General features: G+C 38.2%; 1 long non-coding RNA gene across 1 annotated transcript; it reads right to left on the reverse strand.

Moving 5' to 3' along the window:
* Window positions 1-13,787: 13,787 nt before the first annotated feature.
* On the reverse strand, window positions 13,788-20,059 carry LOC130460731 (uncharacterized). The gene is made up of 2 exons (XR_008920818.1): window positions 15,531-20,059; window positions 13,788-14,494 (listed from the first exon to the last, which is right to left on the reverse strand). It is a non-coding gene; the product is annotated as an uncharacterized lncRNA (long non-coding RNA).
* Between the last annotated feature and the right edge of the window lie 412 nt (window positions 20,060-20,471).

The raw sequence follows: 20,471 nt of genomic DNA on the forward strand, positions 1-20,471 counted from the left end.
CAAATAATTGTGAGTACATGTTAGTTTTGGTGAAACTCAACGATATAAGTAAGGAGTCCTTTTATGTCGTGGCAAAATCGATAGGTTTACCTAATAAGTTCTTAGACGTACCTATCAACCAAGAGTAGTTTCTAGACTATTAGCAAAAGGCTTTTGCTTACCTAAAATGTTTTAGAATTGAGTCGACAAACTGTGCTTAATTCTTCAATGGTTTTAGGGTCTTGGAATCATTTTATTCACACCTGCCGGAACACATAATTCGAATAAAATGCTAATGACTTGTTTAAATTGCATGATTGCTTTAATTTTCAAGTTATTACTCATGATAAATGTTTAGACTTTGCATGCTTCAATGTATGTTTTAATTATTGTTTATAATTAAATATCTTGCACTGCAATAAATCCTTTTAGAAAGGTAACAGTAAATTTCCTTGATTGGTAATGAATCCAAGAATGATTCACGAAAATGAGAGAAAATGGGCAATTTAAATGTACGTTTCTTTTAATGACTTTTATGGTTGTTTTCGAGTATCAAAATCGAATGGCAAACCGATTGGTGCTTGTGAATTCAAAATACAATGTAGTTTTGAGATCATAAAGCATTGAGTTTAAACACTCAGCTTTACCAATGGTTAACAACCTAATATCTTTGTCCATTTAATTCTCGAATGAGTCTAGTCCCTAGACATTCGAATAGATCGATGCTTAGAGAACTTTAGAAGCTTCTGGTAAGATCATCTAGTTGAAACAGAATATTCAACATAAATTAAATGGTAAGAACCTTGTTGGAGTGACATTGGACATGTCTAACAAAGTATAAAAGTCAACACTAAAGAAATCAATTCTTAAGACTATAAGAAATGGTACAAGAAATAGGAAAACGAGGAACAAATGAAAGGAATTTACGATTTCGTTTCTACCTATAAGTTTATGTTTAAAGAGAAGTGACCTAGCAATCAAACTTCCTTGGTATCATATACCGCTTGAGGTTCTTACTTCGGTAATAACTCAAAAAATGGAAGCTAGGATACACTAATGACCTACAAGTGGGAAATGAAGCATGGCAATGCTACATTAGTTGTAGGGTCATCTAGTTTGTTTTAAGTCCTTTCAAAGGCTGGAACTTAATGGCTATTTTGTTCCATAATCAGCATACCTAAATTTCCGCTTCAAACACAGAAAGACTCACATTCAGAAGAACGAAAACAATGCTTGTTTGTTTGTTTATTTGAATGAAATGGTCATTTACGGTTTGAGCCAATATGCTTGATTAAAACAAACAACTCTTTAAATAAAAACTTTACTAGGTTCAAATCAACCCCTTGATTTGAGTTCCACTAATCTTTGGCATTGTTGCTTAGACCATATCAACAAGTTAACATTCAAAATCTCTATTTTGATGGACTTTTGAAAGTTCATTGATTTCTAGATCAATTTAAGACGACTAGTCTTACTTGTTGAAAGTAACAAAAGATATAAACTATTGTTAGAACGCCTAGACAATAGAGTTCAAAGCTAAAGAAAGATTTTATGACTTTATTATTTCACATGGATTTGAGTGAATATAGGTTTATTTACTCAAAGTGATATAAATTTGAATTTGTTTGGCTAGTTCAAAGATTCAGAAGTATAAAATCCACTTGGCAAGAAATCATAAAGATCTAGGTTAGATCATGTTGTTGATTACTTATACCAAGAATGATCATCAATAATTGTGTGTTGTAATTTCACGATATAACTCCATGAGATATGGCATATCTAAGTGGAATGACCGAAGTCAATTAGTACTTGATTCGATCAATGATGAATCATAAAGACTTTTCCTATAATTTCTAAAACAAAATGCTCAACTACCACCAAACTAAACCAAATTCGTCAAAGCTATTGAAAAGTAATTTCAGAATAACTTTTTATAAAATATATCTAGAGAGTTGCAAAACTCAGTGGGAGCTTAGTGTTTGTCATTCGACAAACTAAGGCCCAAGTATAGATATATGTTTCATTGTGATTTATTCAAATGAGACACAAGGGTATTGTTTCTACCACGAATTTTTGAGAACATAATGTTTGTTTGCTCGAAATAATGTCCTTTTGGAGATTCATTTCCAAAATGACAAGTGGGAGAAAATAGACCTCGAAAGTCTTCAAGGCAAACAACAAACATAAACGGACATTCCGGAGGCTTTTCGAAGTGCTTCAGAAAATCCGAACTTATTCTTTAAGGACTTTAGAAGTGGCTTTAAAGAATAGACATCTCTTAGAAGACTTTACAAGTGCTTCAAGGAGAACAGAATATTGAAAGGACTTTCAAGTGGCTATTGATATTCTATTGTTTGATGTTCTATACCCAAGTAGGCATGGAGTTCAGGTCACTGAAGCTATGCGATTCTTCTATTAGATAGTGAAGAAACCTACAACTTGCAGTCAAACTATTATCATGTAGATGAATGAGTTTGTGACCTGTAAGAAAGCTATGACGAAACCCAGATTCCCTAAAATGGTTAGAGGCCATATATAGACTCAAATGTTTTAAATGGTTAGAGGCCATAAAACATACTCAAATTGAAATTTTGTTGATTTGCAAGAATAGTTTCACACCTATTGGTTGCAAGTTTGTTTTAAATGGTTAGAGGCCATAAAACATACTCAATGTTTTGATGACAAAATTGAAATTTTGTTGATTTGCAAGAATAGTTTCACACCTATTGGTTGCAAGTTTGTTTTAAGGATAAAAACCATCAAACATGAAATTGTGTTCACACACAAAGCTAGATTAGTTGCTAAAGGTTACAAGCAAATTCACGATGTGGATTGTGTTGAAACCTCATGCAAAATCGTAATGCTTAAGTCTATAATTCAAGAAATGATTGCATATTGGTACATATGGCAATTGGATGACAAAACATCTTCCTCAGTCAAATGTTGGAAGAAACTATGTACATGGTATATCATAGGATTTGTGGATCCAAATAAATGCTTGAAAGAGAAAGCTAGCTTATAAAATCTAAGTACAGATTTAAGCAAGCAATTGAGAATTGGAATTGTATTTTAGTGAAGCTAATAAGTATTTTAGTTTCATAAAATGTACATGATTCTTATAGATATATAGGAAGTTTAGTGGGAGTACATAAAACTTAATTGGTCCTATGTGTATCATACACATATCTCTCTATTGTGAAATAACATTCAAATGCTAATGACTTAGATTTGAAATTATTCATCAATGACGGACCAAGGCGAAACTTAGTGCATAATGGGTATTAAGATCTATTTACAAAGATCTTATATTAATGTTTTGGATTAGGTAATGGCATTTACTAAATCAAACACGAATGACTCCATTGGAGATATTCGACCCATGTGAATAAATCTAAGTAAAGAATGTTTGAACTATGTATAAGCATTTACTAAGTTAAACATCAAAGGATCTAAGTAAGATTCTTAACCTATATTATATGTCAAAGAATTTAGCTGGATTTAGTATCTACTGAAACTAGATGAGCTAAAGTTACATGAATAGAATTCAATTGGGAATTATTCTGCAAAAGAATTTATCATATATAAAATAATATGAGGATCGCCAAAAACGTATCATATGACTTTAGGCATGACGAACATATACCAATCTCTATTGATCTAAGTGAAGATCAACTAGATTGAGATCAAGAACACTTATGGTACTTGAAAAGGTACATAGGAATAGTTCTTGATTCAAGGAAATAAAGATATGCTAAATATTGATGCTACACGCATAAACACTGGCAAAGGATCAAGCAAGACCCTTTGGAGTTAACCATTGACAAGGACGAGCTAAAGAGCATCGTGTTTTGAAATGGCAACATGGATTGGAGACCATGAGTTGTTGCGTGGGAAATTAAAATAATAATTTCTATGTTCTAAGCTATAATTGGAGAGTCTTACACATATCTATGAACTGCTTGGATAGGTAAATCCAAACAAAGCATCACTAGCAACCTATACAGTTGAAGTAAAAGTACTTATTGCCTATGAAGCAATAAAATAGAGTTGTTTATATTAAAGAGTTCTTCATTGAACTTGGGTGATCACATGTCTGCTAACTTGATGGTTCTTCATTGCAAAATGCGTAGAACCACTATTTAAGTAAGAAAGACTAGATCACATAATAAACAAACTCAAAAGATCTTATCATCATATCTCGAAAAACATTCGATGAAAAGGATATTAAGATTGGCAAAGCATGATAACTAAACCTATGCAACAAGTGAGAAGCAACACTAACATTGTAGCACTGGAAATCAAACATAGCTTTGAAATTCCATGAACTGTTTTAAAGATGGGTTTAAGGCCCATGGTTGTAAAACATTGGGGTTGAACATTTATCATATATGAAATGTATTTTCATATTCCATTTAATCTTGGTTTAGTATTAAATGATGAGTCCCTTCAATTTGACGAAATATTCAAGATAGACTGTCAGGACCAGTCCTGTGACTAAGAAATGTCTATCAAGTGAACTTGAATGTCAAAAGTTGAGAATGGTCCCTGGTCGGAGTTTTCTATAAAATTGGACGCATAGAAAACGTTAGACGACTAGAATGCAAGATGACTAGTAGTTCTGTTTCTTGAACTATGTGGACATGGCAATGTCATAATCATTTGCATAGATACTTGCTTTGGGAAGACTAGTATCGGACAAGACCTATGAAACTTTACTGTAAGAGATGAAAATCTGTCATAAGTAAATTTCATTAAAATTATTAGACACTAAATCCTCAATACCTGAGTGATTTGAGATTACTTGTTTGAGAACTGGTTGCTTTGACGTTGACCAACCGTCGCACCGTAAAAGGAGGCTATAAAGGCAACGCTCAGGTAATCACCTATCAAACGAAGTCTAATCTCAAGATCGCAAGATTGGGATTGTCCTCCCATAAATCGGGATGAGATGCTTAAAAGTTGTACAAGGCCACTCGGAGAGCTAGAAACTGTGAAATGCATGGCCGTGCTCGGATAAATCATAGGCTATGATTATCTGTTTATTTGATCAGTTGAACTCTGAAACCGAGGAACACCTCTGGACATAATAAGGATGACAACTCTTACCTTATGTTCAAGAGCAAGCATCGAGCGACAAAGGAATTAGGAAATGCACACTTGTCCCTAAGGACAAGTGGGAGACTGAAGGAAATAATGCCCTTGGTCCAAGTATGCATTCTATGTTAAAGTCTAATAAGTGCGGTTCAGTATTAATTAACAAGTTAATAATTCAGTGAGATCAAGTGAGCTGAATGCCTAGCTAGAGGCCGCTTCAGTTCAAATGGAATTAATGATATTAATCCACAGCTTACTCTTGACTGAACCCGTAGGGTCACACAAATAGTACGTAAACGGATCAAGTATTTAATGGCATTAAATACTCCATCTATGGATATTCGGAATCGACGGATCTTGGTTTCAGTGGGAGCTGAGATCGTCACAGGCAAGAAATGAATACTCCGGAAATAATGATATTGCCGCAAACGGAAATATGGATCGTATCGGAAATATAAATATTATCCAAGTCGTAGATGTTGCCGGAAACGGAAACATGGTACGTATCGGAAAATATTATCGGAAATGGAAATATTGCCGGAATCGGAAATATTGCCGGAAACGGAAATATTGTCAGAATCGGAAATATTATCGGAATCGGAAAATAATTCCGGAAACGGAAATATTAAATATTTGTTCGAAACGGAAATTGATTCCGGAATCGGAAATATTAAATATTGTTCGTATCGGAAATGAATTCCGGAACCGGGAATTTAATCGGAAGCGCATCGTACGAATAAACATCGGACGAGCTTGCTAGACGCAAGGCCTAGCACGAAGCTAGGCCCAACGCCTAGCAAAGCCCGCGCGCGACCAAAGCAAGCAAAGCCCAAACGCGAGAGCAAGGCCAGCAGGCGCGCGCCCCTCGTGGGCTGCGAGCACTTGCTGGGCCTGGGCTCAGCGCGCGCGCGCGCGCATGGCGCCCCTCGTAGGCTGCTGCGCCTGCGTGTGTGCTTGTGCTTGCGTACGAAACCTTGATCGGTTAGGATTCGTATAAGATTGATTCCTAAGTCTACTAGATAAATTAAGTGATTGAATTTTAGATTAATTCAGATTCACTAAATCGTTTCCTAGTAGGATTCTAATATCCGATACCCATGCCCTATAAATAGGTGATCAATGCTCACAATTTATATCGAGTATTCAAGTATTCAAAGTGATTTTTGAGAGCAAAAATTCAGTTAACACTTGCCTATATGTGCCGAAAATTCTAAGTACCTTAAGGGCGATCCTAGTTGGTCAAGCTTAAGGCGGATCCGGACGTGCTGTGGACTATCTACGGAGGGACGACACTTGGAGTCCTAAAGACTTGTTCTTGTTCGGTTCGGGCGCAGCTAGGGAAGGCACGCAACAAAGAGTATGCATCTAAACTATGCTAAATGATTATGTGTAAATAATATGCTTTCCTGGCTTTATGGTTTTTCGCATGATTTATGAATTGTCATATGTATCATAACCTAACATACTGTACCCCCCAAGTGTTCGTTAGTTTTCCGTTGTGTGCGGATAATATGACGAGCACTTCTGAAAAGAAAACTTTTGGCAGGCAGAGAGTTTCAACGCCCAGGCTGGGGCGTCAGAAATTCCGGCGCCCAGCCCTGGGCGCTGAAAATGACTTGGGTGGTCAATTTTTGACGCTTTGCTTTACATGTTCTTGCGTTTATTTCTATTTCTTTTTTTTTGTGCCTTGATATTTTGCTTCGTATTTAAAGTTAATTTTGAGGCTATTTTGGAGGCTTTTTTGACTGTTAGCGTGAAACGCATTTTTGTCCAGATTAATTTTTTTCTATTGGTGACTCAAAACAGTTTTGAAAATGGAGTTAGGGTGCGGAATTTATGAAGATCTTTGTGTAGGCTTTGGAGGTGGGTTGTTAGTGAAGGGTATGATGGAATCTATGTTTTATGAATCTGTTTTTTTGGTAACATTTGCATTGTTTTGGATTTTTGATTTCCTTTGATTTTGGGTTGCATGGTTGCAAGGGAAAGGTTCGATGATGACACTGGTTGGCTTTTTAGGTTTTGGGGATATGAATGGGATAGTGTGGTTTATTTTGTGGGTTTCGGGAATTGGTTCCCATGGCACTATTTCAAAACCGAGTGGGCTTTGTTTGTTGGGCCTATAGTGGGCCGCCTCTTTATTTTTGTATTTTGCAAGTACATTTGGTGCTTATTTAGTGTTAGAATAAAAATTTTAGGAGAAATATTACGCCTTTATTGATTCGGAAAGTAAGGAAAACACACTGAAATAAAACTGACCTATATTCTAAGCGACCTTAGGACCCTCTAAAGTCTCTATTATTTTTTTTTCTATCAATCTAAAGAACTACTAGGCGCTTTTTACTAATGGTGCTCTATGTGGCTCAAGCCTGGGGTTTAGTCTCATAAAACTTCGGTCCTTCACCGGTACTCATCTTGAATTCCATTCCTTTTGCATTGACTCACTGATATGTCTTCACCCATCCATTCTCGACCTCTTCTAGCGTTGATGCAGGAGAGATTAACCGGGTTGGATCGAAACCTTCATCTTGTAAAGCTAGGGTAGTCATCACAGTCTCGTTCTCCATAGGCCTCGATTTGTTAAACAATGTCCATAGAGCCTGGTTGTCCAATATTTCAGCTGTTTTAGTCTTGGCGAGGTGGGGTGCCTCATCCAAGGTGTGGCAGTCATGGAAAATTTCAAATCCGGGTTTTAGCAAGCCATCCTGAACGAAGGGTTCAGGGAAATCACAGCATGGGTGTTCTTCTCCTTCCCGAACGAACATCCCGTTAAGGGTCCTTTGATATGGGGGAAGGAGGGTGGTTTGTTTGTCTTTGTTAAGGCGTAGCCTAGATAGGCGGTCAGCAATATCTTCCTCCGTTGGTTCGTAACCTAAGCCAAAGGGAGTAGATTTGTTGGGAAAAGGGTGGAATGTGTATGCCTTTTTCCTTATGCCCAATGGGGTTCCTGGGAAATAACCTTGAGCTAACAGCATTCTAGGGATGACTCGGGATGCATGCGGGTCTAGGAATGCTGGATCATAATCTTCGATGAACTGGATTGTTTCTTCCATTTGAAACCCATAAAGGTCGTCTGCAGTTTCAGCCGTTCCAACCATAGTACAACTGACGTCGAGAGGAGGAGCGCGGATTTCTAATATTACCCCGTTATGGTTAAGTTTAACCATTTAGTGCAAGGTAGAAGCCACACCTCCTAAGTCATGGAGCCAAGGTCGCCCCAAGAGGAGGTTGAAAGTGGGCTTGATGTCGATTATTTGAAACTCCGTGGTGCGTGCCACATGCCCGGTTTGTATGGCAAGGTTGATTTTTCCCAATACAGGCCTTCGGGAGTTATCATAAGCTCGTACCCCTTGTGTGGAGGTTTGGAAGTCATCGTTTCCTAGCCCCAAGCAATGGGCGGTTCGCAATGGACAGACGTTAACCGCAGAACCATTATCTACGAGCGCTAGGGGGATGTTTTGTCCTTTGCATCCAACCACTAGGTAAAGGGCTTTATTGTGAGCACCCCCTTCTTTGGGTAAGTCTTTATCGGTGAAAACTATGGCCTTTTCTCCGGCATCTCTCGTGACATGGCTAACCAATGAGTCAGGTGTGATATCCGTAGGTACTGAGATGAGGTCAAGTGAGCGGATAAGCTTTTCGCGATGTTCCTTTGAAGTATACATAAGATCCCAGATGGTAATCTCGGCCTTGGTTCTTTTTAGTTGTTTCAGGAGAGGATTTTCAATGACTTTCGCGACGGTGGCGTGCCGTCCATTCTCAGGAGTTTGCCTAACCGGGATGTCGTCCATAGGAGGTGGGTGAATATCCGGTTGGTATATTCTTCCGGATTGGGTGAGGTTGTCGACCTCGGGCTCCTGAGGGGTGGTGTCAATGAGAGCATACCCGGGCCAAGTTTCAGTGAAGAAGTCCTGGCCCGAGACTTGAGATAGGTAAATATCTTCAGCATCATCGTTCCACACACCGCACACTTCCCTCTCGATTCGATCCATAGGGACCACAGCGAGTGGTGCACCTTGAGGTGTAATGTACACCGTGGGGTCGAAATTCTCGGGTTGGTTGAGAGAGATGTGATAAGAGCCGAGTGGGCTCTTGTTGTTGTTGGGTTTGCCAACGTTAGGGAGAGGTATCACTTCATCCTCTATCATGTCCTGGATCGTATGTTTTAGGTTCCAGCAGTTTTCAGTGTCATGCCCATTTCCTTGATGGAATTTGCAGTAAGTACCTTCGACCCAATATTTGCTTTTGACAGGAGGGTCACGGGTGGGGCCTATAGGTCTCAACTTTCCTTGATTGGTTAGTCTTTCAAAGGCTTGTACCAAAGTTGACCCGAGTGGGGCAAACTTTCGATCTCGGACCCATCTTACAGGGTTTCTTCGGGCGGGAGTCTCTTCTACAGCATGGACTTCTTGGGCTTGGGATGTGTTACCCCGATTATAGGTGTTGGTCTTATATGTGGGTTTTCTCTGTATGGTTTTGGCGAGGTCGTCCTCGATCTTTATTCCCACATCATAAACTCTTTTGAAAGTGTCGAGTCCCAGGTACCTAAGGTGTTGTCTGTAAGCCGGGTCCAGGTTGTCAATGAATTTTTGGACCAATTCTGTTTCGGGAGGCCTATTGATTAGCTAGGCCGCCTGGTCCCTCCATCTAGCAAAGTAGGTTGTGAAACCCTCATTTTTCTTTTGGAAGAGAACTTCCAGCTCGCGCATGGTGACTTGGAAATCCATGTTCGACGAGTATTGCTTGATGAAGACATTGACAAAGTCTTCCCAAGTGGAGAAGAGCTTAGGGTCCTGGTGATAGTACCATTTGAGCGGCACAGGTTCCAAGGACAAAGGAAAGGCAGGTAAGTACATGGACTTGTCCACGCCTTTCAAGTTCATGGTATTCACAAAGCTCAGTAGATGATCACGGGGGTTGTCCGTGGCCTTGAACTTTGGTAAGTCAGATGAACTGAACTTTTCTGGTAATTTGCCAGGAAAAGGTCCAGGATCGAGAGAGAAGTATTTGCTCCCCATGGTTTGCTGTAGGACCATTTTTTCAATCCTCTTCTCGTTATCGAGGTCATTTTTTGCTTGCGCAGCCGCTAAAGCTTCATTTTCCATTTTCAGTTGGCCCATAAGTTGGGTCATTTGGACCATCTGGTCTCGCAAATCTTCGATGGACATGTTTGAAGGTGCGAATCGAGGTTGGGGAAGCGGAGATCCTTGAAATGAGGGACGACGGACGGAGCTTGGAGTTGCTAAACCTGGTGTTGGCGATGTATCTTCGAGACGCACTAACCGTTGATTCCCTGATCGGCACCAAGTGTAAGGACCAGTCCTAGGCATAAGATAAGCTAAAGTTTAGGTTCCCAAAGTTTCAAGCATTACTTAGTCTAGACTTCGACTCTCTAAATTGGTTTTTCACTCTTTCTTTTGTCGGTACACTTTTTGGTTTTTTTTTATTTTGGTCATTCTTTGGATTTTCGAAACACTTGCCCGTGTGACATTCATAGTTATTAGCACGTTCGGTTTTGGTGCCGGGTATTGTCGTCGTAGGAGGCCTAACAACGACACAAAGAGTTATTAATTTTTTGCGAGTCGCTTTTGAAATCGAGTGCTTTTCTCATGCCCTCGTAGCAATTCTTTTTATGAACATTTTTTGCGCTACGTATTTTCCTTTCGCGCGGGCACCGAGGCTGATGCGCCTGACCAGAAGGCCAAGCAGCAACTTCAGCGCCCAGCGAGGGGCGTGAGAAATTCTGGCGCCCAGCCAGGGGCGTTGAAAATTCGTCCCTGGCTGGTTCTCGTTTTCTGTCTTCTGTTTATGCGACTTCGATTTGCGTGCTTGCCTAATAACGTCCTTTACGCGTAACAGCGTTTGTGGGATTCGTTACAGGCCATCCCGAGCGTCGCTTATTTTGTGGCGATCATTCGGGTTTGCGGAACACGTGTTTCGGTATAACTCTTTGGCAAATTAGCCTATGAATGTTTGGGCAATTTTTAAGGTCGTTGGTTTTCTAGGATAGTTTGTCACACACAATCACATATTTCGCTACACATAACTAACATTCATCATGAGGCGATAATAACATGTCATGTAGTTTATGATAGGCTTCTATGGGTAGTTATTTGCGCCTGGCTTGGTACCGCTTCTATCGTAGATCCAACACATGCCTCGGTCGAGGTAGTGTCTTCAACAGACGAATTTCGCTTAAGAGGCCAACCCGCAAGTGCCCAGAGCCAGGCGTTGAAAATAGGGTCTGGGCTGTTTTCTTTAGTCAGATTCGGATTCCTGAAATCCGTAGAGTTTGAGACTTAACCGAGTTTTTTAGCGCGTATCAATTTTATGACGGAATGCGTCTGGGCCCGTTACGAACTCTAGGCTCGTTAGGATTTCAATTAATACGTAACTCTTATTTCCGAATCATATTAGGAATAGGATTCTCTTGCAGTTTTCTATCTCATTTAGGATTTCGTTGGAATGCAACACCTAATTCTGACAGGTTTCTATCTTTTATGATTTGCCACTTTTAGAAGCTACCTTTTACGGCAGTTACTATTTTTAGCAGGTTTCCATAAATAGCAGGTTTCGGGTGAAATGAAAAGGGGAATCGAGATTCGTTTATTTCATAGGAGATGCGTTGTCAAGTGGAGATTTACGTTCTCATCATCGAACCTTCCCTTTCGGGAATGGGGACAAAAGTAGGTGTCTACAGCGGGGGAATAGCATTGAATACAAATCTGGATCGACTTTTGGGTTTTATGATAAATTGATTTGGGGGAATTTTTGGATTGAGAAATTTGAAGGAAATAATGCCCTTGGTCCAAGTATGCATTCAATGCTAAGTCTAATAAATGCGGTTCAGTATTAATTAAACAAGTTAATAAATTCAGTGAGATCAAGTGAGCTGAATGCCTAGCTAGAGGCCACTTCAGTTCAAGTGGAATTAATAATATTAATCCACAACTTACTCTTGACTCAACCCGTAGGGTCACACAAATAGTGCATGAACGGATCAAGTATTTAAGTGAATAAGTACCCCATTTATGAACATTCAAAAACGACGGATCTCGGTTCCAGTGGGAGTTGAAATCGTCAAAAGGCAAAATATAGAATGCTCCGGAAATGATGAATTGCCGGAAACGGAAATATGGATCATGACGGAAATATAAATATTATCCAAGTTGTAGATGTTGCCGGAAACGGAAACATGATTCTTATCGGAAAATATTATCGGAAATAGAAATATTGCCGGAAACGGAAATGTTGCCGGAAAAGGAAATATTACCGGAATCGGAAATATTAAATATTTGTTCGAATCGGAAATAAATTCCGGAATCCGAAATATTAAATATTTGTTCGAATCGGAAATATTAACGGAAACGTAAATATTCGTTCGAATCGGAAATGAACTCCGTAATAGGAAAACGAATCGGAAGCGCGACGTGCGAACGCTCGACGTACGAGCTTGCGAGACGCAAGGCCCAACGCCAAGCAAGCCCGCGCGGAGCAGCAAGGCATGGGCCGAGCAAAGGCAGCAGCGCCCAACGAGTGGGTCGCGTGTTGCTTGCTGCTACGCCCAGTGCGCATGGGCCGAGCAAGGCAGCAGCGCCCATCCGTGGGCTGCGGGCTGCTTGATACACGCCAAGAAACGTGGGCTTAAGGCCACACGTGCAAGCCCTTGGACCGGCCGGTTACTTCCGAGTCAAGTAATCGTGTGTTTTCCTAATTCTACTAAAATTAGATGTTTAGGGTAAATCTGAAATACTTAGTGTTTGATTATCCCTAGAATTCTGATGTTATTAATTAACTAGAATCCTAATGGATTTAGTTAATCGATTCCTAGTCGAATTGAAACTCCTTTATTTCCACCCTATAAATATGTGGTTCATGATCAAAATTTATAATGCAATTCAATATACTATTCTAACACATTAAATTCAAGAGAGAATTCAATACTTGCCTATCACTATTGTGAGATTTCCGAGTGCACATAAAACCTTAGAGAATATGCTAGTTAGTTAAATCTAAGGCTGATACAAAGGTGCTGTGGACTATCTACGGAGGGGCGACATTTGGAGTCCTATACTTGTTCTTGTTCGGTTCGGGAGCAGCTAGGGAAGGCACGCATCACATTGTATAATTATGCTAATTTACTATATGGCAATTAATTTGGATTCCTGGCTTTATGGTTTTTCCGCATGAATTACATTGTTTATATTATTCATAACCCAACAAAATTGAGGAAAGAGATTGTGTTTGATTCGATTATATTACATTATTACAGCGTTGTTGTTCTTAGGTAGAAAAGATGGGAAGCCCTGAAAATAAATTTAAAAAAAAAAACTCTAATTAACACCAATTCTCACCAGCCAAAAATTATCTTGTAAAATTGCACCAAATTAGTAAATTAAATCTTTGCTCATTTGAACAAAATTACGCAAAATCAACAATTTCAATATCTTCTTCCTCCCCCTTCCTCTTTTCCCTCCCAGAACACCTGCAAATTCCCCCAAAACTCTTAATATCATCACCATCTATGGCTCGTAAATCTCAACTAATATCACCATTCTTCGTGCATATCGTCAACTCACTTCACTAAGTACTAAATGTAACACCCTAATAATTCCTTACTAGAATAAACCCTTTTTCCACTCTAAATAAGGAAATACCAAAGTATCACCGCCACCGTGATAATGGTTAAGGCTATTTACCAAAGTTACGCATCGAAATAAATAAACTTTGAAAACAATAAAAGATATTTAACGGTCTCCATACAAGTTGGAACCATCACGGCCCAAACCAAATATCGTAAAACCAAATCCAATAACTAATTAAAACATTATAGTATAGGCAAATGCAAATAAATAGAGTTTGAAACGGTGCAAGAGAAAAAGAAACTCGCTCAACCAGCCCCATGCAAGATTACTTCTCTTGTAAGTCATCTCTACCAACCTGTTATCAAATTTCTACTCCCAGACAATGCGAATACAATTAAAGGATCATCATACGGTCATTAAGGCATAGGCCATGACCAAACACAAAGCACGTAATTAGCGAAACCTGAGTACAAACAAGTTAGAATGAAATCCTATACTAACATGTTTCATTCCAAACTTTGAAAACAATAAAAGATATTTAACGGTCTCCATAAAAGTTGGAACCATCACGGCCCAAACCAAATACCATAAAACCAAATCCAATAACTAATTAAAACATTATAGTCTAGGCAAATGAAAATAAATAGAGTTTGAAACTGTGCAAGAGAAAAAGAAACTCGCTCAACCAGCCCCATGCAAGATAACTTCTCTTGCAAGTCATCTCTACCAACCTGTTATCAAATTTCTACTCCCAGACAATGCGAATACAATTGAAGGATCATCATAGGGTCATTAAGGCATAGGCCATGACCAAACACAAAGCACGTAATCAGCGAAACCTGAGTACAAACAAGTTAGAAAGAAATCCTATACTAACATGTTTCATTCCAACAATAAATAAACCACATGCAAAATCCAATCAATAAATAATTAATAATGATGACAAGACTCGACTCTTGACTTGTAGATTAATTAGAATAAGCTTCGAACGGGCCTAAAGATAATATCCAAAGGACAGGTGTTGGGAGCCAACCACACACCAAAGTAATAACCAATTGTCGGACCATACCTACAGAATTCCAGCGCATAAAAAGAATGAAACAACGTCTTGTATCATCCATAGAATTACAAGTTTTCCGGCAAGACTCCCCCCATGTTCATACTCGAGGTATATACGTTCCAAGATTTTGAAGCTTGTTCTGGTTGCACTTTACGTTTATTAATATTTTATTCACAAAGCCGACTCAAGACACAGTCAATTAAGGCATTTAATAAACGGACAACCAAACAAGACTCTCTTTTTAATTTATTAGGACTTGTGATCAATCATTCAAAACCCAAGTGAATTTACTCCCATTGTTCCTTCTCAACACTTGTTGAGTATCCACGACATGCACATTAACATCTGGGTTGTGCACTAGGCACGAAAGAATCCTTAATTCAATTGACTCAAAAGTCTACCCTACAAATGCGGTGGCTAACGAGAGCTTACCCTTCATATGCGGTAAATAACAATAGTGCAACTAGGCATGATAACTTGGCTCAAAACATGCTAGACATTACTTACAATAGCATAAACCATTTCTTGCATGTGAATAAATCATACATGCATAATCATACTTGGACAACATGCTTGTTATTTAAATTCAACAAACATAACCAATCATAAGATGCTTGTTTACTACAATTCAACAAACATAAACAATCATAACATGCTTGTTTACATCAATTCAACAAACATAAACCATATCCATAACATTCTTGTTCACACAATCAAACATGAATGCATACATAGTCCAAATACATGAATCACAATATAAAATCATCACGTGAATCTTCATGGAAATAAGGTGGTCACCCTAGACTTGCACGTACCTTGAAGTTCTAAGAACGGGGGCCACTTTGCGATTCAAGCTACTACTCTAGAAATCTCCTCCTATCATTAAGATGATGAAACTTAATTATTATCCATGTTCATTAACTTTCCAGCAACTTTATTAAGTTTTAAAACACTTGAATTAATTAAAAATTAATCGTTAATTGATAAAATAATAGTTCCAATTAATCCCTTAAAACCTTAGCATGAACTTTGACTAATTTCATGCTCAAAACCATTAAAAATTGACACTTTATGTCTCAAAACAAATCTGAAAATTATAATTAATTACCATAAATAAAATTGTCATCTAATTAAGTTAATCAATTAGCCATAAGGTTTAGGGGAAAACCCTAACTTTAAATCATCATTAAATTCATTAAAAATCCATAAAGATTGAAACTTTATCTCAAAAACAAATATGAAAATTACTACTCTTTAAAAAAAAATAATCCTCAACATTTTAATCATCAAAATCCTCAACTTTGGTGTTCATAACCAATCCCAACAATAATAAACACAATACATCATCAAAACATAATAAAGATTCAAGCTTTAAACTAGAGAAGGTTAGGAAGAAGAGAAATATACCAAATCGACCTATAGTACGGTATGGGATTCCTATTTTGAGGTAATCGGGCGCAAATTGGAAAGAAATACGAATGATGGAGTGCACGAGCAAGGCAGCAAGCTTCGGCTTGCTTGCGGCAACAGCAGGGCGCACGAGGGGAAGGTTATGCGCAGCGCTTAGCGCGGGGAAGAGAGTGTTATGCGCGGGGACGGGAAACACACGCACACGGCGAGGCACGCAGCGTCGAAGAGCTAAGCGTAGCTCGAGCTGGGCACGCACACAAGACCAAAAGAAAAAGAGAGATAAATAAAGGAAGAAAACTTGGAAGGGAAGAAAGAAAGTAGAAGAGAGAGAAAGAGTTCTCAAAATGTGTGGGAAAATGAGGGGTTTCGTATTTATAGAGTGAGAATCTATGAGGATTGGGGTTAAGGAAATTTCTAGAAGTTTCATTTAACCAAAGTTGGGTTTCCTTAATCTTGGGTGAGGTGTCCTTGAGTTTGAGGAAGTTTCCTTGGAATTTCCTACAATTTGAGTTGGGCTTTTGGATTGTGCTTTGAGTTGAGTTTTAATATGCTTCTTGAATTCTTCAAATCGTTTTAATTTCAAAACCCAAATAAATACTCAACTTGAAAACTAAATTTTCTTTATAATTAATTAAAATAATAAATTATTTTAATTAATTAAATACATTTAAATAGCTTATTTAAATGCGATTAAATTCACAAAATCCAAAAATTCTTAATAAATATAATAAAATATATTTATATTTACTTCAAAAATGCGAGAATCTACCCTCCTTAAAAGAAGTTTCATCCCAAAACTTGGGCAAGATAACTCAAACTTGAAGCTCAAAACTTGAGACTTTATTGATTACTTATTACCAAAAATAATAAGTTGTTGTACTCTTTAAATGATTATACATGATAACTTGGGGTGCAAATTTAACAAAAAGCACTATCAGGCATAAAATAAGAGGAAATAAGGTATAAAGCGCGAAATTCCACCGCACTCTACCCCCTTAAAAGACACGAGTTACGACCCCATAACTCAATTAAACTCGGGAAACATCTCTGGATATTTCTTTTTCATTTCGTCCTTGACTTCTCAGGTTGCTTCCTCCGATTCTTGGTTAGACCATAACACCTAATCTTAACATCCTTGGTTCGTGTACTACGAACTTTACTATCTATGATTTTGACTGGTCTTTCCTCAAAAGAGAAACTTTGGTCTATTTCAATGATTTTCGGTTGCAACACATGCGACTTATCCGGGACATACTTCCTCAATTGAGAGTTGTGGAACACATTATGCACTATATGCAAGTCCATAGGTAAGGCTAGTCTATAATCTACCTTTCCTATTCGTTCTAGGATCTCATAAGGACCTATGTACTTTGGGCTTAACTTTCCCTTCTTTCCAAATCTTATCACACCTTTCATTGGTGAAACTTTGAGTAACACCTTGTCACCCACTTGGAATTCTTCATCCCTACGTTTCAAGTCCGCGTAGCTCCTTTGGCGATCTTGCGCTGCTTGAATTTTGGATTGAATAGTCCTAATTTGGTTCATGGTGTCCTCTATCATTTGAGGTCCTAACACAACTGTCTCACTAATGTCGCTCCAACATAGTGGACTTCTACATTTCCTTTCATACAAGGCCTCAAATGGTGCAATTCCTATTCTGGCATGATAGCTATTGTTATATGAAAACTCAATCAAATCTAAGTTATCTTCCCAACTTCCTTGGAAATCAATTACACATGCACGAAGCATATTCTCAAGTGTCTGAATGGTTCTCTCAGTTTATCCATCTGTGGCTGGATGGAACGTTGTAGTCATTTTCAATGTTGTACCAAAGTTGATCGAGGGGAAAACTAGGTCGTTACTAGTCTCTCCTAATCAAACAAATTACATAAACTAACCACTAAACACAAGTAAAGCGGTAAGCAAGGGTCAGAATCCACAAGGACTAAGGTGCGCTAGTTTATGCTAATCAATCGATAAGCTAGGTCGGAATGGGGTTTTGGAAAATCACTAATCGAATAAAACTAATTAAATTAAACTAAAAAATCAAAAGTAAACGAGATTAGGGAATGGGTCAAACAACAACAAATCACGGGATGGACATAAAAGAATTGAAAACGGGGAAGATTCACAAGCACTACATGATAAGCATTGAATTCACAAATAGTTCCAACCATCTCCCGATGCGCGAACAATTTCCTTAAGCATCAAGGAAGAACTCCCGTTCTACCCTATCATACCCGGGGTAAATCAAAATCCCAATTCAACCACATAGTCAAGTTTAGGTCTTAATCCCTTTCCAACCCAACTAAACTACTCCAAGCAATCATGGAACACTTAATTGATCAAGTTAAATGCAACATGTATTGGAAATGCCTAAACATGTAATAATTTAATCATGAAATTCCTTAATTTCCAATCACGAACACCCAAACCAATCAATGTTGAGTTTTCACCATACCCTAATCAATAAACTACTCCATAATCATAAAAACACAAAATTTATAGAAATTAACAACTAAAAACATGATTCTAAACAACAATAATAACAACTAATCTAAACATGAATCATTAAACTAAACAAAAACAATTAAACTAATTAAAACGATAAATAAAGTAATAAATAAGCAATAAATAAGGAGAGAGAGTAGAGAATTCTCATTGATTGATGAAGGAATGCTTTAAATCTTCTTGTATTATCCATAATCCTCCATTTTCATTGATTTTTCCTCACTTTCTCTCTCTTAACTAAACTAATGAAGAACCCTAATAATGAGAGAGCTAAACTAAATTATTTACATACCTTGTCATGACCCAAATATTGGGTATTTATACTACAAGTTAAAAGAAAAGAAATAAAAGAAGAAAAAAAAAGAAAAAGGAATGAAATAAAATAAAAAGGAAATGAAATGAAATAAAGAGGAAAAAAAATGGAAACAAAACAAAAAATGAAAAGGAAATCAGAAGGGAGAGAAAAGAAATTAGGAAAAGTAAATTAAAACAAGAAAGAGAAAAGATAAGAAGGGCAATAGAAAAGAAAGAAAAATAAAATAAAAATAAAAATAAATCAAAACAAAACTAATCAGAACCCCCCTGTCCTTCCTTTTCGTTCGCTGCCTCCCATCTCCTTCTTTGTCCCTTTCGCTCCTCTTTCATCCCAACCTCCGTCGTTCATCACCCATCATCCACCATCAATCATCGTCCCTCCTCAACCCATCACCGTCGAATTCAATCGTCCATCATCAACGGTCCATCACCACCTTCATCAATCATCGATCAACATCATCAGCAATCATAATCGTCCAATGGCCCAAATCGTTGCCCAATAATCGTCAATCAAACCAATCGCAACCTTCAAATTCGAACCGTACGGTGGCAATGTTCAGGGCTAGCAACAACCATAAAGGCAACAACCACGTGACAACCACGAGTTTTCATTAATCCGTACAACCATTCGCGCTCAAAAGTTCGATCGAACTAAATATAGGTTCAGGCGAACCCGTTTCTAGTTTGGGCGAACTCAAGGAATGTTCGGCCGGATCTCAGACTTGCAGAAACTTTTCTAAATTTCGGGTTCGGCAGAACCAATTTATGGTTCGAACGAACCAATGTGCCCTGTTTTTCTCTGTTCTTGGCTTGATTTTGATTGTTATTTTGGGTTTTTTATTGTGTTGTTGGTGGTGAGAATTGGTGTAGGGGAGGAGTTACGGGTTGCAGGTGTTGGTGTTGGTTAGTACGTTGTGGATGAGCAGCGAGGAGTGTAGCTTGGAGTTGTTGTGTGTGTTCGATTTGGTGTTTAGTACTGTTGTGGTGAGAGATGGTGGCTGACTTGGGTGTTGAGGAGCAGGGTGCTGCTGGGTCGCGGAGGAAAGGCACTCAACAAGGAGGGGTGATGTGAGGTATTGGTGTGGTGTAGGATAAAATAGCAGGGTGGTGGAGGTTAAGAAGTAGGAGTATATTTGTGTATCTTGGCAGCAGCTGGGTCAAATGGTCTAGGCCCATTAATGACAAAGCCCAAGCTCCAATTCTTTTATGTCCGTTGCTTTCTTGATTCATGCAACTCAAAAGAAAAATAAAACAAAACACAAAACTAATAATAATAATAATAATAATAATAATAATAATAATAAAACGTAAATAGAAAATAGAAAATAAAAAACTAACTATAAAATTATCGAAATAAAGAAAAATAAATAAATTAAGAAAATAGGACCTAAAAGCTACTCCCTCCGTCCCGAAATACTCGACCCGGTTTGACCGGCACAGAGTTTAAGGGACTTGAATTGACTTATTTAATTTAATAGGTAGTAGTTGATAGTGGGGTATTATTTTAATGTAGTTAGGGA

This window comes from Spinacia oleracea, chromosome 5 (genome assembly GCF_020520425.1).
Source record: "Spinacia oleracea cultivar Varoflay chromosome 5, BTI_SOV_V1, whole genome shotgun sequence".
NCBI lineage: Eukaryota > Viridiplantae > Streptophyta > Magnoliopsida > Caryophyllales > Amaranthaceae > Spinacia > Spinacia oleracea.